At 37.4% G+C, this 19,724-nt stretch overlaps 1 long non-coding RNA gene across 5 annotated transcripts; it reads left to right on the plus strand.

Annotated features, from left to right (window-relative positions):
• The first annotated feature begins 11,710 nt into the window (after window positions 1-11,710).
• Window positions 11,711-16,012, plus strand: LOC111894131 (uncharacterized). Of its 5 annotated transcripts, none has more exons than XR_008224568.1 (7): window positions 11,711-12,470; window positions 13,200-13,994; window positions 14,454-14,535; window positions 14,620-14,702; window positions 14,784-14,917; window positions 15,147-15,207; window positions 15,397-15,783. It is a non-coding gene; the product is annotated as an uncharacterized LOC111894131 (long non-coding RNA). The 5 variants fall into 5 exon arrangements; XR_008224569.1 differs by having other exon boundaries at window positions 13,200-13,305; window positions 13,663-14,535; XR_006184662.2 differs by lacking the exon at window positions 15,397-15,783 and adding an exon at window positions 15,797-16,012 and having other exon boundaries at window positions 13,200-14,535.
• Window positions 16,013-19,724: the final 3,712 nt, after the last annotated feature.

The raw sequence follows: 19,724 nt of genomic DNA on the forward strand, positions 1-19,724 counted from the left end.
ACAACTTTAAGTCTTGCAACTTCAACACTTGAAGATGCATCCATCTCAACCAATGTAAATCGTGGAAATTTACCAACTTTGCAAGTCCTCCCCACTTTCATATCGTCCAACTAGAATATTGCAATCCACCGAAAATCATTGACTTGGTCAAAACAAAAGGGAAAAAACAATATTATGAAGACAATCCAATTATTAAAGAAAAACTAAATTTCACATACTTATTGTTTTTTAAGGAGTATTTCTTGCCTGTAAAGGGTTGGAATTTGTGTTCTTCCTTCTTATATGATTCTTGGTTAGCATCTTTCACCATAACCTGCAATTCAAATAATCATTCATCCAATTACTTTCAATACCCTTAATCAAAAAACAAATAATCTTTTGATATAAAAAATATCATACTTTTGGTTTGCATTTGGCTTTTGCTCAACATTTGACCGAAAAACAAGTGTCCCATATTGTTGTCTTGAAGTAGAGGTTGATGGGATCGAGCCATTGACATCAGTAGTTGTGGACTCGGTTTGTACCGATGGTCCAGTAAGTAGATCAACCCGTTTCCCATCTAATCGTCTTCTTGAACCACAAAGTGGACTATGCTTGGGTATTTACTTAGTCGGCTTGCGACATCCCAAATTTTCATGATCCGAAAAGACCTTTGATTTATGCTTATTTTAAAAACTAGGGGTGAACATAATAACCGACAAAACGAACCATAACCAAATTAACCAATATAACCGAGTCATTAAAACTGAACCATTATTGAAAATAATGATTCAGTTTTTTTTATTTTTATTAACCGATTGCTAATGGTTTGGTTTCGGTTCTTCTATGAAACCTACTCATATATAACCGAACCCCACCAATTAACTTATATAGATTTAAAAAATATTTAATATATTATATAATTGGTAATTATGTTAACTAGGTTAATTATGTAAAGAAATAAATGAATCGAAAGCTTTAATTCTTTAATGAGATGCCCAATAAAGGAATTGTATTGAAGAGGTCAACAAACGTTACCACATTCTTCTTCATTATCCAGTATCGTATACAACGTTATATAGAAGATACTATCATATACAAAATTGAGCAGAAGGTATGTTCTCAAACCCCAATATAATTGTGAAACATTTTTTCTTGCAAGCGCGAGTACAAATTTATTTCATTGTTTTCATTTAAAGTAAAGTATTTTAAATGGTGTATATTTTATTCTTTCATCTTGCAATGATGAGTTTTCATGTTTTAATGCAATATAAATTATGTAAATATTGTTTGTAATTACATTATGTTGTTGGATTTGAATTTTGCTCTACAGGTTTATGATATGAGTAATACAAGAATGTAATCCTAAAACCATTGTATTACCACTCCTTATAGTTTCATTATAGTTTGTATTATAGTAAATATAACGTCGTGATTAATTGTATATATTAATTATTAATCTTTATAAAATTATAGTGAAGATCGTGCACATCATAAGGTGAGGAAGGGGTTCATTATTTTCTATTTTTATTGTTATTTTTGAGGATTACGCTTAATTGATATTAACTGTTAACCAAAACCATTAAACGCTCAGCCCATTAACCGAACCCATTACTAACCAATACCCAATGGCTATCAAAATATATTAATCGAATATAATGGTTATGGTTTAGTTTTAACCAATAACCGAACCAAACCGCCCCATACACACCCTTATTAAAAACAGTGTAGTAGGGAAGTTGTCCCATAAAAAGTATTTACAAAGAAAATGTTTTTCATTGGTTAATAAAACTTGGAATGTCATAACTGATACAAAATCTAAGCACAAATGTTACCATTATAGGCCTTACATCAACTTATTGTACTAATGGCCTAAACTCCTCGAATATCTCAATGGAGTGTACCTTCGTATCGCTACCTGTGATACAAAGTAACTTAGTAGGTCAAGCTTGGGAGCATGGTGAACACATATGGTTTTCAGCCGATAATAATTTTATTTATTTTTCTCAACAAATAATTAAACCGATTAATCATTCTCATTATTCTCACTCTTTTATCCTAAAAATCTAAACCCAAGAGATCAACCCTAAGGATCTCTATGAGTAGACAATACTGTTGGATTAGGTATCTAAGCCCATAACTATAAATGGTATGTGTTTGAATTGATAGTAGTATGGTCCTTTTGGGTTGCCTTCACACATGCAACTAGATAGGATGATTAACTGAGAAAGAGGAAGAATTTATTAATTTGATTAATAAATTGAATTAATGCTTTATTAATATGTTACGGGAATAATATGATAATTAGTAATCATGTTATTAGTTAATATTTAATCAAAAATTAATTTGGAATTAATTTTGGGATTAAAGGAATTAATTAATAGTGTAGGGACTAAAAGTGTAATTGCTCAATAGTTGAGCAAAAGCGTCCAGAATCTTCCTATGGGGAAGGTTGGATAGTTTTTGGTATGTATATGTAAGATTAATCTTGAGTTTCTAGAATACCTTATCATATATGTATAATAAAAGGGGGTGGATAATTACCATATTGAAATTAGGGTTAATCCATAGCATCCTTTTGCACTATATAAAGAACTCTAAGGCTAGGATTTTCGGCCAACCTTTTAGAAGAAGCTAGAGACGAAAATTCACCTTATCCTCTCTCATATCATCTTCTTGCATTGTGTGTTTGTGATTCCTCAGAGGTGTTACCCTTGTGACACTAAGTTCTCAAGCTTCAAGATCTACAAGGGATTCATGGTTATTACAATATAACAATCAAGGTATGTAACCTAACCCTAGTTTTATATGAATTTCGAAAATAGTATACCTCTCATAGGGTTTCTCCTTTTGTGTTCAAGTTTGCATGTTCAATTAGAGAAAACCTAGATCCAAAGCATTTGGGTTACATGCACACTTAGGAATTGTTGTTATGCTCAAAACCTAACAATGGTATCAGAGCCTAGGATTAGTTTTCTATTGAATATGATGCAATTGTGAATTCTTCAAAGGAGAAGGGAACAAAATCGTCATTTTGTTCATCGAACTTGACGAGTTGACATCAACTCGACGAGTGCGTTGCCCAAGTCGACGAGTTGCACCGTTAGATTCTGAATTTTCGGTTTTGATAATTGTTTCATGGATTGATTAGGATAATTACCTTAAATTTGTTTTAATTGATTAAAATGGAATATTTTAATCATTAATTTTGTATCATCATCATGAATTCATACTTGGGTTAAGTTTTCATAAAGATAAAATTAATTTGTTAATTTAAGTAATAAAAATTTGACCTAGTACTTTTGAAAAGTTTTAAAAATACACCATTGGTTTTAAAATTTAAAATATAAATTAAATAGTTTAATTTTGAAATATTTAAAATTTAGAACCCTAGTATTTTAAAAGTTTAAAATACACCTTATATATTGTAAATCTAAAAGTTAATATATATATATATATATATATATATATATATATATATATATATATATATATATATATATATATATATATATATATATATATATAAAAGTCAATCTTACCGTTAATAGGTCTTATTCACGAAGACGATCTATAAGGGGTATAAGGAAATTGACTATAAAATGGTGTTGAATAGGTGTCCACTCTCACCCACCGCTTCCTGTGGAGGGTCGTTAGCCGAACTGGTTTGATAGGACAGTAAACTCTAATTAATAAGTATAATGATAAACAAAGTAACTAATTTTTTTTTTTATAAAATTCTCAAATATTAGTTAATTTAGGAAAATGTGAATTTGATGCTAATCCATGAAATTTCACATTGCACTGTATAAAAGTCGTTAGTGGAGCATGTGTGGTTAACTGACACACTAATATTGTCAAACCCCCAAACCGGAACGACGGAAATGTTCGGGGGCGCAGGACGTCATGTACAGTATCACAACAATTGTATAATAGTAATTGATAGTTTCCTTTTTACTACTTCTTTTCATAGTTTATTTTTAGTTAAAACCATCTCATTATAGTCAATCTTCATGCATATTTTCTCTTTTTGTCATTTTTCTCCTTTACCGGGTGCTTTTTAGTCTTTTGAGCTTAATTGCAGGATTTACCGAAGACTATTTCATATTGGAGGCTTAGAAGGGTGCAGGACTCATGGAGGCATGTGATTTGCTTGCGGAATTGAAGTGGTGCGATTGGGCTAGGTGCTTGCGTAAAAGAAGAAATCAATTTGGATCTAATTTATGGGCAAAGATGATGATGAGGCGGCGTGGAATCGAGCTACAAGAAAATTTAAGGAGTATTGGGTCAATCATTAGAAGGCTTTGGAATGGCAAATGGGTCTTAAAGAGTTATGATTATGGGCTGAAGTTGAAGAAATGAAGATTGGGCTTAAATGCATGTTAAATGGCCCAAGTTTCACATTCAGCGTTGTCCATACGCGGTCCGCGTGGGTCCATACGCGGTCCGCGTGAATTGTGCTGAGTTGTTTCTGGGTTTTGACTTGTTGACTCTATTTGTGGAAGTTTGGTGCGTAGCTTTTGGTCTCTTTTTGAATCCGGAAATTGGCTCTCCTTATCTGGTGATTGGAGGCTCATTTGAAAGGGGGGACTTGAAGAACATACTCCATATTCGCTCTAAGAAGATTTGGAAGATTTGAAGAATATTTGGAAGACTAGTGTAATTTCCTTTCATCTTGCATCTAAGACAATGTTTGGTATCACTAAACTATATTGTTTTTCTTTTACCTTGGCCATGCTTGGCAAAACTTTCATTTGATTAACTAGGGTTTGACCCATGAATGATTATTTTCTTTGAAGACTTATTATTACATTGTGTTTGAAGTTTATGGGAATGTTTTCTAGTTAAACATCTTGTTGTGTTTATTTATCTTTGATCATGAGCTTGGATGAATGAATGCTTGTTTTTGTTGACTAATTTCTTGGTTAAGTAATGGATCTTCAAATTAGTAAGCAACAAATGATTTATATGTATGTTTTCATTTCATTTAAACCACGGAAATATTTCCTCCATAATGATAATGTAAGCATTTGATTACGTTTTGGACTTGGTAACTCTTACAACTTAAAGCTAATTGATTTTCACAAGATTTTATGCTTCATTGATCTTGTGACTTCAATTAAGGAAATGTGTTAAGAGCTCCTCTAACCATTTTTATTTCTAAGATGAGTTAAGGCAATTTGTGCTTATGAATTTCTATAGCCAAGTTAAACCAATTCACAAGTGTTATTCCATTAAGTCTAATGATAAGTCAATTATATCATCCATGAGGTGTACCCCAAAATCAACCAATTCCACTTCTTTGAATTTAATCCAATCTTTTACTTGTTTACTTGTCATATTTTCAACCTAGCTAGTTTTTAATTTTTGTCAAACACTCGAAAGAACTAAACACCCCCCCCCCCCCCCCCATTTTATTTTTGTTGTTATTTTACAAGTATTTTTTACAAAGAGATTTTTCATAGAGTTATAAATTGAACCAATCTCCATGGATTCGACCCCTTTACCACTATACACTATTTTAGTGTGTAATATTTAGGGTGATAAGTTTTGTTGGCCTCGAAAACCACCAAATTTTGGCGCCATTGCCGGGGATTGGTTTATTTTTAATCAATTTGTTTCTCTATGCCCAGATCTCAGCGTATAGGTGACTTGATTTACAACCCATAAATCGAAAAAGAAGCAAGGTGTTTGGCGTAGGAAAAACGAGTTGAACGTGGTCAAACTTCTAACCCCCACAGGGACCAGGAGGTTGAAACCGCTTCATTAAGTGATATAGAACCCGATTCTAGTCTCGACCCTCGCCAAGAAATTCCCGTAACACCACCTCTACAACACCCCCCCATTGGTGAACCAATTGCAATGGTGGATGGAGGAGAAGTTCTCGAAAGAACTTTGAGGCAAATGATGGAGACTGATGTTACACAAACCCCAAATGGTATCAATTACCCGGTTTTGGAAGGAGGCTTGTAGTTGAAGTCAAGTTTAGTCCATCACCTACCAACTTTTGATGGATTGGAGAACGAAGACCCGCATAATGACTTGAAGATGTTCCACATTATTTTCACTAGTATGAAGCTACAAGGGTTAACCGATGACCAAATCAAGCTAAGGGCATTCCCCTTTTCATTGGCCGATAGAGCAAAAGATTGGTTATTCTATCTTCCACCAGGGTCGATCAACTCATGGACCGACATGACAAGAGCTTTCCTTGATAAGTTCTATCCCGCTTCAAGAGTCTTAAGTCTTAGAAATGAGATTTGTGGAATCTGCCAAGGTCAAAATGAGACTTTCCATGATTATTGGGAGAGGTTGAACAACTTGTGCTATAGTTGCCCACAACACCAAATTCCGAAACAACTCCTCATTCAACACTTTTATGAGGGATTGTTGCCAATGGAGAGAAGACTAGTTGATGCATCAAGTGGTGGAAATGTCTTTAGTAAAACCCCACAACAAACGAGACAACTTTTCAACACCATAGCCGCGAATTCTCAACCTTTTGGCCCGCGCCAAGATATGAACAGATACACACAACACAAAGTCAATGAAGTGGGAACATCAAATCTCGAGTCTCAAATCAAAGATCTAACCTCCGTTGTCCAAAAGCTAGCCATGGGACAAACTCCACAAGTGATGGTTTGTGGAATTTGTGCAACAATGGGACATCCTACGGATATGTGTTTTCAAGAAGATGCGGAGCATGTGAATGCCACGGGAGAGTTCCAAAACTACCACAACAAACCATTCGGTTACCAAAATGCATATAATTCAAGTTGGAAGCAAAATCCCAACATGAGCTACAACCCAAGACCATTGCCTTAAAATGCATTGGTTAGACCATCCTATCCACCACCACAACCTCATTACCAATATCAATAACCACACTATCAACCCAAACCACACCCTCCACATCATCATCAACAACCTCCTCAATCTCAACCAAGTAGCTCCAGAATGTCTCTTGAAGACATTGTCAAATCCCTAGCCACTAGTACCCAATAATTCCAAAAAGAGACAAGGACTAGTATCTCCAACCTTGAAGCATAAATGGGAGATATAGTTACATCCATAAGCAAGTTGGAATCCCGTGGTAAACTCCCTTCTTAAACCGAAAACAACCCAAATGTCAATATGGTAACCTTGAGAAGTGGCAAACAAGCCGGAGAAAATAGTTTGAAGAAGAAGCCGAGGGAAGAGGAGGAAGAAATAGAGATCATCCCCATTGAGGATCCCATAGCCAAGAATGATACACAAGTCAGTGACCCAAAGAAGACTACTCCTCTAGTGACACTAATAGCCACTCACCCACCGTTCTCCTCCCGACTTGCAACTTCAAAGAAGAACATGGAGGAGAAAGAGATCTTGGACACCTTCTGAAAGGTGGAAGTAAACATCCCTTTACTAGATGCAATCAAACAAATCCCGAGATATGCAAAGTTCTTGAAGGAGCTTTGCACCAACAAGAGAAAGTTGAAAGGGAATGAGAAAATCTCGATGAACGAAAATGCATCTGCAGTTTTACAAAGGAAGCTTCCACCCAAGTGTAAAGATCCCGGAATGTTCATGATCCCTTGCAAGATTGGAGATGTCACTTTTAGTAGTGCTATGCTTGATCTTGGTGCCTTTATCAATGTCATGCCTTACTCAGTGTATGAATCATTGAATGTCGGACCCTTAAGCGTAACCGATGTCATAATATCTCTCACGGATAAATCAAGTGTCTTTCCTAGAGGTGTTTTGGAAGATGTCCTAGTACAAGTAAACCAATTGGTCTTCCCGGCGGATTTCTATGTGATTGACCTAGATGAACAAGTATCCTCAAAATCGGGTATAATCTTACTTGGGCGACCATTCTTGAAGACGGCTAGAACAAAGATTGATGTGTATACTGGAAGCTTAACAATGGAGTTTGATGGTGAAACAATAAGTTTCAACATTTATGACGCTATGAGATATCCTAGTGATGTTTCCTCTTTGTGTTTTGTTGATGTTATTGAACCAATGACCCAAGAGTTGTTCGAGTTGTGTGATGATGACATGTTGGAGATGATCTTGAGCATGGGGTTTGACTGTGCAAAATTAGCCAAGAAATTGAAGCTTTACTCACTAGATCCCAAAATTGAAAGATTAGTCAATAATTTGGAAATCAAGAAGACCACCCAATTTAGTGTGAAGCAAATTGAATTACCTCAAACTCACACGAGATTGCCACCCTCCCTTTTCCAACCGCCCGAATTAGAATTGAAGGTCCTCCCTCAACATTTGAAGTACGCGTACTTGGGAGACAACGAGACTCTCTCGGTCATCATTTCAACTCACCTAACCAAGTGCGAAGAGGAACAACTCCTAAAGGTGTTGAGGGAACATAAAGAAGCAATGGGTTGGACGATTGCGGATATCAAGGGTTTGAGTCCCTCCACTTGTATGCACAAGATCTTAATGGAGGATGAATGCAAGCCAAGTAGAGACGCGCAAAGAAGGTTGAATCCGCCAATGATGGAAGTTATGAAGAAAGAGATATTAAAGCTTCTTGATGCAGGGATGATCTATCCAATCTCGGATAGCAAGTGGGTGAGCCCGGTGCAAGTCATTCCAAATAAGACGGGAATCACGGTGGTCGAAAACAACAAAGGTATGATGGTCCCCACCCGTGTGCAAAACGGGTGGAGAGTATGTATTGACTACCGCAAGCTCAATGCAAGTACACGAAAAGATCATTTCCCATTACCTTTCATTGACCAAATGTTAGAAAGGTTGGCTGGGAAATCTCATTATTGTTTTCTCGACGGGTATTTTGGTTTTCACCAAATCCCGGTGGCACCAGAGGACCAAGAAAAGACAATATTTACATGTCCATTTGGTACTTTTGCATACCGGAGAATGCCGTTCAGATTATGTAATGCCCCGGACACTTTCCAACATTGTATGGTTAGTAACTTTTCGGAATACGTTGAAAACATAATTGAGGTTTTTATGGATGATTTCACAGTATATGGCAACTCTTTTCAAGAATGTTTGACAAATCTCACAAAAATTTTAAAAAGATGCATTGAAACAAACTTGGTTTTGAATTTTGAGAAATGTCATTTCATGGTGAGTCAAGGTCTCATTTTGGGTCACATTGTGTCTAAAAAAGGAATTGAGGTAGATAAGGCCAAAATTGATGTTATTCAAAGCTTACCTTACCCGAATTGTGTTCGGGAAGTTCGTTCTTTTTTGGGCCATGCAGGTTTCTACCGAAGGTTCATCAAAGATTTTTCAAAGATAACAAGACCAATGTGCCAACTCTTGAAAAAGGTGGTTGATTTCGAGTTCAATGATGTGTGTAAAGAAGCTTTTGACAGGCTCAAGGAGTTGCTTACATCCGCTCCCATCATGAAAGCACGAAATTGGGATCTCCCTTTTGAGATCATGTGTGATGCAACCAACTATGCGATAGGCACTGTTTTAGGTCAAAAGAATGGGAGGGCCTCCCACGTGATCTATTATGCATCAAGGTCACTAGACAATGCTCAAAGCAACTACTCTACCACAGATAAAGAGCTATTGGCCATAGTGTTCGCCTTGGAGAAATTTAGACAATACCTACTTGGTACCAAGGTCATAGTGTATTCGGATCACGCAACACTTAAGTACTTGATAACGAAGAAAGATGCAAAGTTGAGACTCATCCGGTGGATCCTACTGTTACAAGAATTTGACTTAGAAATCCAGGACAAGAGTGGATGTGAGAACCTTGTTGCCGATCATCTAAGCCGTACCACTTCAAATGAAACCCCTCTCCCGTTGCGGGACAAGTTTCCGGATGAGCATCTCTTTTCCCTTACTCAATCTATTCCTTGGTATGCCGATATCGTTAACTTTTTGGTCACAAAAAGGTATCCCGACACATTCACACGTGCTCAAAAAGAAAAGCTCAAAAGTGATGCAAAATACTATGTGTGGGACGAGCCTTATTTGTGGAAACATTGTCCCGATCAAATCATTAGGCGATGTGTACCCCAACAAGAGCATCAATCTATTTTGCAATTCTGTCATGAATTTGCTTGTGGGGGACACTTCGGACCTAGCCGAACCTTGAGAAAGGTTCTTGAATGTGGGCTATTTTGGCCAACCATGTCACGCGACTATTATTTGTTTTGCAAAAGTTGTGAGCGCTGCCAAAAGACGGGAAACATTTCGCAAAAGAACCAAATGTCCCAAAATCCAACCCTTGTTTGTGAAATTTTTGATGTATGGGGGATTGATTTCATGGGCCCATTTCCCGTCTCATTTGACAACGTTTACATTTTGCTCGCGGGTGACTATGTTTCTAAATGGGTTGAAGCCAAAGCCACAAGATCGGACGATGCCAAAACGGTTATCGAGTTTTTAAAGTCTAATGTTTTTGCGAGATTCGTGTGCCTAGAGCTTGGATTAGTGATCGAGGGACGCATTTTTGTAACAAGATGATGGAGGGTCTATTGAAGAAGTACAATGTGACCCACCGTGTTTCGACAGCCTATCACCCTCAAACGAACGGTCAAGCAGAGGTTTCGAATCGTGAAGTGAAGAGTATACTTGAGAAAATAGTGAATCCCTGAAGAAAAGACTGGAGTTAAAGGCTTGATGATGCCTTGTGGGCCTCTCGGACTGCATACAAGACCCCAATAGGAATGTCCCCGTTTAGGTTGGTTTTTGGAAAGCCATGCCATCTTCCTGTGGAATTAGAACACCGTGCATTTTGGGCGGTCAAACAATGCAATTTCAACATCGATGAGGCGGGAAGGCATAGAAAGCTTCAACTCCAAGAGTTGGAGGAGTTGAGAAATGACTCCTATGAAAACTCAAGGATTTACAAGGAAAGGACAAAGCTTTTCCATGACAAGTCCATTACCCGCAAACATTTCGAGCCGGGACATAGTGTTTTGCTTTATCATTCGCGATTGAAATTATTTCCAGGAAAATTAAGGTCAAGATGGATAGGTCCGTTTGTTGTGTTAAAAGTCTTTGAACATGGAGCGGTTGAAATTTAAAGTGAAGAAATGGGGCAAATCTTTAAAGTCAATGGGCATCGATTGAAACCTTTCTATGAAGGTTTTAATGCAAATATCTTAGAAGTCATCCAATTGGATGCCCCAGTGTAATGAAATAAAGAAGGAAGCACGTCTAGCCAAAGACGTTAAAGAAGGGCATTTTTGGAAAACTAAAGTTTTCATCTTTTCTAGTTCCGAATAAATGTCGTGGTTGGTTCATTTTTGGATTTAACATCTTTTCTTCTTCTTTATTGAGATAAAAGAATGTTTGAATTAAGGGCCCAGTGATCGTAATGGTGAAAGAGCAAATTTTTTTTTTGGAATATGTCAAGCCAGCACACGCGGTCCGCGTGTACTCAAGCCTCCGCCCGCATCACTACAAGAAAACAACCCTTAATGACGCGCAAACAATGACACGCACTTAGAGAGGACACGTATTTGTGGGTGAACTAAAAAATAATGTCAATTTTGCAAAATTTGAAGTATAGAGGATACGCATTTGTGCGTGCCCTCAAATTAGTGTCAGAAAAGAAAAAAAAGGAAATGCATAGGGCGCCTTTCATAAAATGTGTGTCATCTAAATGTGTCGCTTTATAATTTTTTTAATGAAACACGCGTTTTAAGGCGGGATTGCACCCGCCTATTGGATCCCAAAAATTAAAAAACCCCGCCTCTTCCAATTAGCAAGAAAAAGCCTTAGGGCCTTCGTCTTCATAGGATCTCTACTTACGAGTGGTGGTCGGAGGCATTGCATGATGGATGGGTTTCATTAAATATTTTGCGATCTTACAAAGAAGAAGACTCAATGGGGTGAAACATAATTCTGAATATGTAGACGACTCCTAGGATGTGATTCAAAACGTCTCTCCAAAAAAAGCCCTAATTTCTGACCTGCCACCTCCTCCATCCCTCACCGGTGCCTTCACGTGTACATAGGCCCATCACTCGCGTACAACTATAAATATATGAGATATATGGTTTCTCTTTGGCTTTCATCGTCTCAATGATTCACCAGATAGCGAGCCACTTATGAACAAAAGGATTCATGAAGCAATCAGAATTTTAATCAGAGATATGGTGAAGTTTAGTAAAAGCCAACTTAATTTTGATCCTTCAAAATGTGTTCGACCTCAAGAAGTTTAACGGTAAAGCTCACACGATATATGATAATAAGAACTCACGCAAAAGTAGATCTAAAATCCCAGAAATATCAATCCAACTACACTCCCTCACAACTCACAAGGATCTAAGAGTTCGTAGTACGACTGATGAAATCCGATCACCAGTGACTCTATAACAATTCTTTCTCTTACTCGAAACCTAGATCTCGCCTCCTACCTTACTACATCTCTATGGTGACGACGACTCAACCGAAACTCCACCACCTCTAACGGAAGTATGACTACTATATCTCATCATTATTTCGATGATTCAAATGGATGTGATGATATTGTCTCCATCACAATCATCAAGGTTTTCCCTCTTCAAGAATTTCCCATCTCCTTTTTTTCTTCATTTAGATGCTTATGAATCTCCACTGCGGCCTTTTCTTTAGGGATGTTGTAATAATTATCCTTCTGGCCTCTGTTGCTGCTCTATCGCACAGGTGAATCGTGTTAGGATTTCGAATTTCTGAAGGATATGTTTAATGAACTTCAGTGAAATTACAGAATTGAAGTCTATAGATTTAACTAATTTATTCAAGTTGTTTCGTAAGCTGTTTATTCATAAATATGATCTTATGTGGACTAGTTAAACAAAATAATATAAGTAGAGCTGATATGCATATCTAGCAATTGACGAATTGTTGATGCCAAGAGCTCCTTTTTTCTTTTGTGTTCTGCAACGTATTTTTTGTGCGTTTACTGTACTAATTTTCCCTAAAAAACACTCACTATACCAAGATCATTTTCTTGCATGAAATTGCTTCATCCTGTAATTATTACAGATGTATATTTTATTTAATGTTGGCCTATTGTGTAAAACATGATATATATATATATATATATATATATATATATATATATATATATATATATATTGTGAGACTTAATTTTCTTGTTTTGATTTTGAGAGTTATGTGAGTTCGTTTATAACCATTTTTTATTGTGAATAGTATATAGTATTCCTACTTATTCATTTGTTATAGTTGTACACTGATTATGAGCTTTTGTTGCTTAATTTACCTTTCTCTCCCTGCAGGTTGTAGGCATTAGGTTATTGTGGGAAAATATTATACAGTCAATCACAAAAGTGAGGTCAGGGGATAAGGGACTTGGTTACATCCTTGCACATACCATGGGGCTAGGTAAAACCCTCAACTATTTATTTATTTATTTTTCCAGAAAAACACTCACATTTGACTAGTTCTTCAGAAAAACACTGCTAAATGGCCAAAATCGAAAAAAATACAAGGTCTTTTTTCGGAAAAAATAACTGGAGGTTTCATCCAGAAAAAATATACAAGATCTTTTATGAAGTTAACATCTTTTATGATGTTAACCTAAACATAAGTACCAGTGAAACCTTATATAACACGTCAAATTGGTTAATTTGGAAGAAAAAGAAGTGAAAAACTTCCAAAATATGTTTTTTACGTTTTTTTCTTGTAAATTGCCCATTTTACCCCTTGAGTTACAGAATTAACCATTTTAGTTACTGATAGGTAATTCCTCCTGGAATGGAGTTTAATTGTATTGTTCTGCATGATGTGGATGGTGAAAATGAAGGATCAGAAGATCATTAAACTTCTCCAGATCCACCTATTTGGACAAAGCTTTGAATTCTTTACCAAATGATATATCACTGAACATTGTTTTCTTATTAATAAAAAAATCAACGAAAGTACATTGCCATTCCATACAAATAATGCGGTTCTTCACCAACCCACGCAAGCTCAAGATTCTTGCACTTGCTAGACCAGATCCCAAAAAGAACCTTACAACGTTGGTCAATGCATTTGGGATGTGTCGCCCATTAAGGGAGCTTACTAATCTTGTATGTTTCCATGTTTACCCTTTTCTGATTGGATCTTTTTAGTGATTATTTAATACTTTTTACTTTTTTTTTGTGTGCATACATTAATTATGGGTAACAAAGATAACATTGATGAGATGTCAAGCACAAGTGCTTCAATGCTTCTTTCAATTATTAAAATGATTGATAAATATGATCTTTATGGTCAAGTCGCCTAACCTAAACATCATAAATAGAGTGATGTCCCTGATATATACTGATTAGCAGCAAAAACCAAGGTATGACAGAGGGCATTTTCATCTTTACACAAACAGAATGTAACATGAACCATGTTTTAACTATGTTTTTTGTTTTCGCGGGGTGTTTTCATCAATCCAAGTTTCATTGAATCATTTGGACTCACTTTAATCGAGTTAACTCTTCACAGTTTCACCATTTTTTATTTTTTTACCAACTTATTTATTTATCTTTATAAAACAGGTTGTTGCTCATGGTTTACCAATGTTCTACTAGGGATGGCACAGGGGTGCACAATAGCATTGTGAATCGGCTTCCTACAAAGGTTTGACCAACCATTTAAAGTCAAACTATATAATCAACAAAAATGAATTAAATTAATACTGAATTTCAAAAATCCATTTTTTAGATAGATAGTGTGGGAGCACTGAACAATTGGTTGCTCATTGGTATGACAAACAAAAATGATCTGCTTGATGAAGCTCTTTTGAGGTGAGTCCATTAAAAAAATATTGTTAACTAACTTTTAGTCCTTTACCATGTTTGCTGATGTGTCATCTTTTAATTGGCTAGGCCTGGTCGTTTAGAAGTCCAAGTGGAAATCAGCCTTCCAGATGAAAATGTTCGTCTCCAAATTCTTCAAATTCATACAAACAAGATGAAAGAGAATTCTTTCCTAGCTCCAGATGTCGACTTACAAGAACTTGGTATTTATTATTATATATAATTCATACTTACATTTTAATATATTGTGATCAAGGGTCAGAAACTGAGGATCAATTTCCCATACATCTGTTCCATCGGAATAACTCTTGATATAGAGAAAACAGTTGCTAAAATAACTCGATAAACCTCAACTACTATTACTATTTATTGACGCAACTTTATTGTATATATGCATGATCCTTCATGTAAATGGTTTATTTCTTTTTGCAGTCATACAAAGCCAGGTTCACTAATACAAAGAAAGCTGGATGTTGCTGCTGCAACTGAAATGGTATAAAAATTCCACTCACTTTTCATATATTCTACTTATCTTTCCATCACTTGGGTTACGTTTTACTTATTTTAATTTCATTATATTGATAAAAATATAATATAGTGTTTGTAACAGTATAAGTATATTATATATTAACCATCTTAAGTTTTACTTCTTATGATATGGGTTTGATTAATTTTTTTATAGGTTTTGACAACAAAATTCAGAATATTTATCTATCACACGACCTACAGCTTTCTCTCTTTTCTAACACCCTCTCAAACTCAAGAGGGTATGTTTGTGCTTGTATGTTGTAATTAAATGTGTGATTTGGAAATGTGACATAATATTTATCTATCACATGACCTACAAGTTGCATTTGTCAGATTGGGAGGGGTATTTTTGTAATTATTTTATGGTGTTGATTCAAAGTAACGGACATAAGTATGTCATTCCCACAACCTTATACCCTGAATAAATAGAATTATTATATAAGACATGAATAAAAAATAGCAAGCATTTTAGAACACCTATTTGAATAATTTGCATCTTGGACATATGTATTTACACTTTGTATTAAGATTTAAGAACAATTTGCAATTTGCAGGTTGGTGTAAGAGTTCATGACGAGAACATTGTTCCAAGACCTTCAGTGAGTTATGATGATGTCCCTTAATAGCAATGTAGTAATAGGTTATATAGTTAGGGATGATTATTTGTATTTGACATGTTAGTGCAATGAATTATCTTTCTTATTTATTGTATTTTATTTTGTATTTTGTATGACATTAACTTTTGTGCAATGGATTGTAGTTTTTGTATATGGTATTTTATTTTCTATTATGAGACATGAAATGCAAATTTAATTTGAAAATTAGTAAATCTATAAATAATTTTTTTTTTAAAATTACGATACGCAAAAATGTGTGTCATCTTCATTTATGAAATGGTCTTTCTTGACAGCGGCTTTAATGATACGCATTGCGTGTCATAAATGTGCGTCGTCTATAGACGACGTGCAAAAGCGTGTCGTCTCTCGTTATGACATGGCCTTTCTTGACACGCATTTGCGCGTCGTCTGAGCGTTTTACGACACGCATTGCGCGTCGTAAAAGGCTGTTTTTCTAGTAGTGCGTTTTTATTAACACGGACCGCGTGTGGTCCCTCAAGTGTCCGCGTCCATCACCTGAAAACAAAAGAATTCCAGTCAAGTTCACGCGGACCGCATGTTATCAGAAGCTTGTCCGCGTGTATATTAAAACGGACCGTTTGTGGGCTGAGTCGATCGCGTGTCGTGAAAGATAAAACAGAATAGCTATGGGCTGATTCATGCGGACCGCGTGTACCCGGGTCAGCGTCCGCGTGACTTGTTGACCAGCGTTGACTCGTTTTTCACCAGGTTTGACCACCATTTAACCCCACTTATACTTCAGCCGGCCCTTCCTTCTTCCCCACTTCTTCTTCTTCTTTTTCCCTAACCTCCATTAGAGAACCTCCATCTCCACCACTAAAGCTCACTTTCCTGTCAAACCACCGGTCGGAATTTCGCAAGACCACCGCCATTCTTCTCCAAATTCAGAGCTCTATAAACCCCACTAAAACAACGGTCCGATCTATTGTTGTATCTCGGGGCGCCACCACCATCCCATCGCCACATTCCGGCCAACTCCGACCACCTCTCGTGATTCCGACACCACCATTGTACTCCTCTTGGATAAGGCTACAAACACCACCAAAAATATTTCCCAAAGCTCGCCGGAAAATTTCGCCGGAATTTCAAGCCATTGCTGGATTCGTCGGGTTTTCGCGGTAAATTGCTTCTCCCGGGGTATTAAACAAAAGCTTAAAGCTTGCGGTGGAGAGTTGCAAGATTGTCAAATCCCGAATTTTCGCGTGCAAACTTTGAACTTTCGAAAAAAACGGGTATTTTCTTTCCTTTGTTTAATTGATCAAGATGCATGTCCGTTCATATGCTATTGTATCAAATGAATTTAGGAATCACTTCTTGCTTTGATTGTTGAATTGATTTAGAAGTCCATAGGAAGTTAGTTGGTGATTTGGATTGACATATTGTTTGTTGAAATTGTGGTTTGTGTAGTGATCATTTTTCGTGCAGGAAGTCCATGTCTACATCTAGGAAGCGCCCGACCGCTGGCTGAGGCAAAGCCCCAACAAGAAATCAAAGCGATGCTCCCAATGTCTCAAGGTTTCGGGATGCCAAGGCAGCCGAAAACTACACAAAGAGCTTGCCAAGAAAAGTTGCATCTACCAAATTCGTGTGCAAGCTCACGCTTATATCACTTGGGGTTCTCGAAGGGGTCACCCAATTGTTCTGTAACATTGGGTGGGAGAACCTTCTCAACCTCATGGCGCACACTTACGAGCTCCCCACTAGAGAGTTTCTCGCTGATGGCGGGTACGACAACGAAAAAAAGGAAAGTCGCATTCCAACTTCTTGGGGACCGAAGGTACATCGATTTTGCAACGATAAATGACATCTTGGGCTTGTCTTCTTCAAACACATCCATAATTTTTGACGTCCTACCTGCTGAGTTCAATCACGAGACATTTTGGATGGAAATCACCAGGGGTATCTTCTCGTGTGCCGGTCGGGATAAAGCAACCTCTATCGTCCACCCATGCCTCCGCATTGCCCATCGCATCCTGGTGTGTACAGTTTTTGCCCACAAAGAAGCCGACCAGGTCACCAAAAATGAGCTCTTCTTCCTTTGGTGTATGACGAGGCATGAAAGGCCGCCAATCCCGGACTTTGCTTCATTCTTCTTCCACAAATGCGCCCACATGAGATCCAAGACGTCCGGTGATATTTGCATTGCGGGATTTGTCACACTTTTGGCTCGCGGTCTTGACATCGAGCTCCCTGACGAATTCCAGCCTGTTGACAGCAAAAAAAAATTTTGATGAGCGTGCCCTCATAAACATGCACCACATCCGTCACAGGAACAGGAGCAGCTTCACGTGGTTTTGTCCTCAAGGGGTCGGGTATCTCGTTCTTCCCGACCCTCGAGTCACCAACTTCACCTTCCACGATCGCACTCAGTGGAGACTCGCGAGGACCATCACTCAGTCAGTCAATGAGGATGTGCTCCAAGATCAAGATGATGATGAGATGCCTATGGATGACGAGCCCGGTGATGAGCCCACCCATGGTCCCAGCATGCCCAGCCCCAAGCCCCTCCCAGGTACTACCTGCTTCCCCCTAATTTTGCCGAGCGGTTCAAGGCGCTTTGTGTCTCAAACCAAATCATGTCCCAACAAATGCACCATATGTGGGGATGGCACCAATCCCAAAACCACTTCGAGAACGTCCCACTTCCGCTTCCCTATCCATACCCCCACCCACCCATCCTTATCCCCCTCCACCTTACCCTTACCCCTACCCCCAATACCCGTATCCTCCTCCCGATCCCCCGGTTTAGGTACTTTCACCTCGCCCCAAGCATTGAGGACAATGCTTATTTCTAAGCTTGGGGTGGGGTACTCCTGTTTCTTTTTAATTTATCATGCATAGCATTTTAGTATAAATTGCATTTAAAAAAAATTATTTTCTTCTTTTTCATCATTTATTTTTGCATGACATTTAGCTTAGGGCATTAGCATTCATGCATTTTTGTTTTCTGTTTATCCTCACCTCTCTTGGATGCCATGAAACAGGTTCATAGTTATTGTATCATTATTGGTCCAGGATCTTGTTGCTATCTCACCCATCGAACCGGGACCACTAGCTGCAGCTTCGGATTTCATACTTGGGATCAGATGCTGGTAGCTTAAAGGGGTAAGTGATCATGGCCAGGTAGTTTTCATGAAGAATTATGCATACAATACTAATGACTGTAGGATATATTATAGCACTGAATGTCTTACCCTTACGGTCACTACCGCCGAGAGGATCACACTTGATCATGTTAGAACCGTTAGGATGAAGCACTGGTGCTTGTCCCCGAGTAGAATCCATGTCCGACCTCTTTACATCACCATTTCTTTTTGCGATTTCCTTAGGATTTTAGAGAGTCTTTTAGTCCATACTTGGACATTTTCATCATTCTAGTTAAAAAAAATATTACAAGTTTATAAAGGAGCTCACATTACATCTTTATGCTCCACATATGGTCATTTTCACACTTAGACCATTCAGATTATATTACTACCCTTTCGGTTCCACTTTCACACTTTTGGGAACCAAATTTTGAGTAAAAGGGTTTTCTTGATTTCGATTGTTAATACATTACCTTCAAGTATGGTGTATCTAGTTTAACAAAAAAAAAATCAACTGCAACTATCTTAGACAGGTGGCCAGTTCAATTATTGAACAAATTTTCCAACATCTCGGTCATCCGGCATTTAATATTCACTTATTTAGGATTGTATATTTGTATATAGATCGAGTTGTTTCTTTTCACAAATTGGTGATATTAGAGAGGTTGTTGAGTCGGATACTACGGGAGGTTCGGGACAACGCTAAGTGAGTCGATTCCTACAACGGTGCCCGAGCGATTAAACCTAGCTACACATGA

This window comes from Lactuca sativa, chromosome 6, assembly GCF_002870075.4.
Source record: "Lactuca sativa cultivar Salinas chromosome 6, Lsat_Salinas_v11, whole genome shotgun sequence".
Classification (NCBI taxonomy): domain Eukaryota; kingdom Viridiplantae; phylum Streptophyta; class Magnoliopsida; order Asterales; family Asteraceae; genus Lactuca; species Lactuca sativa.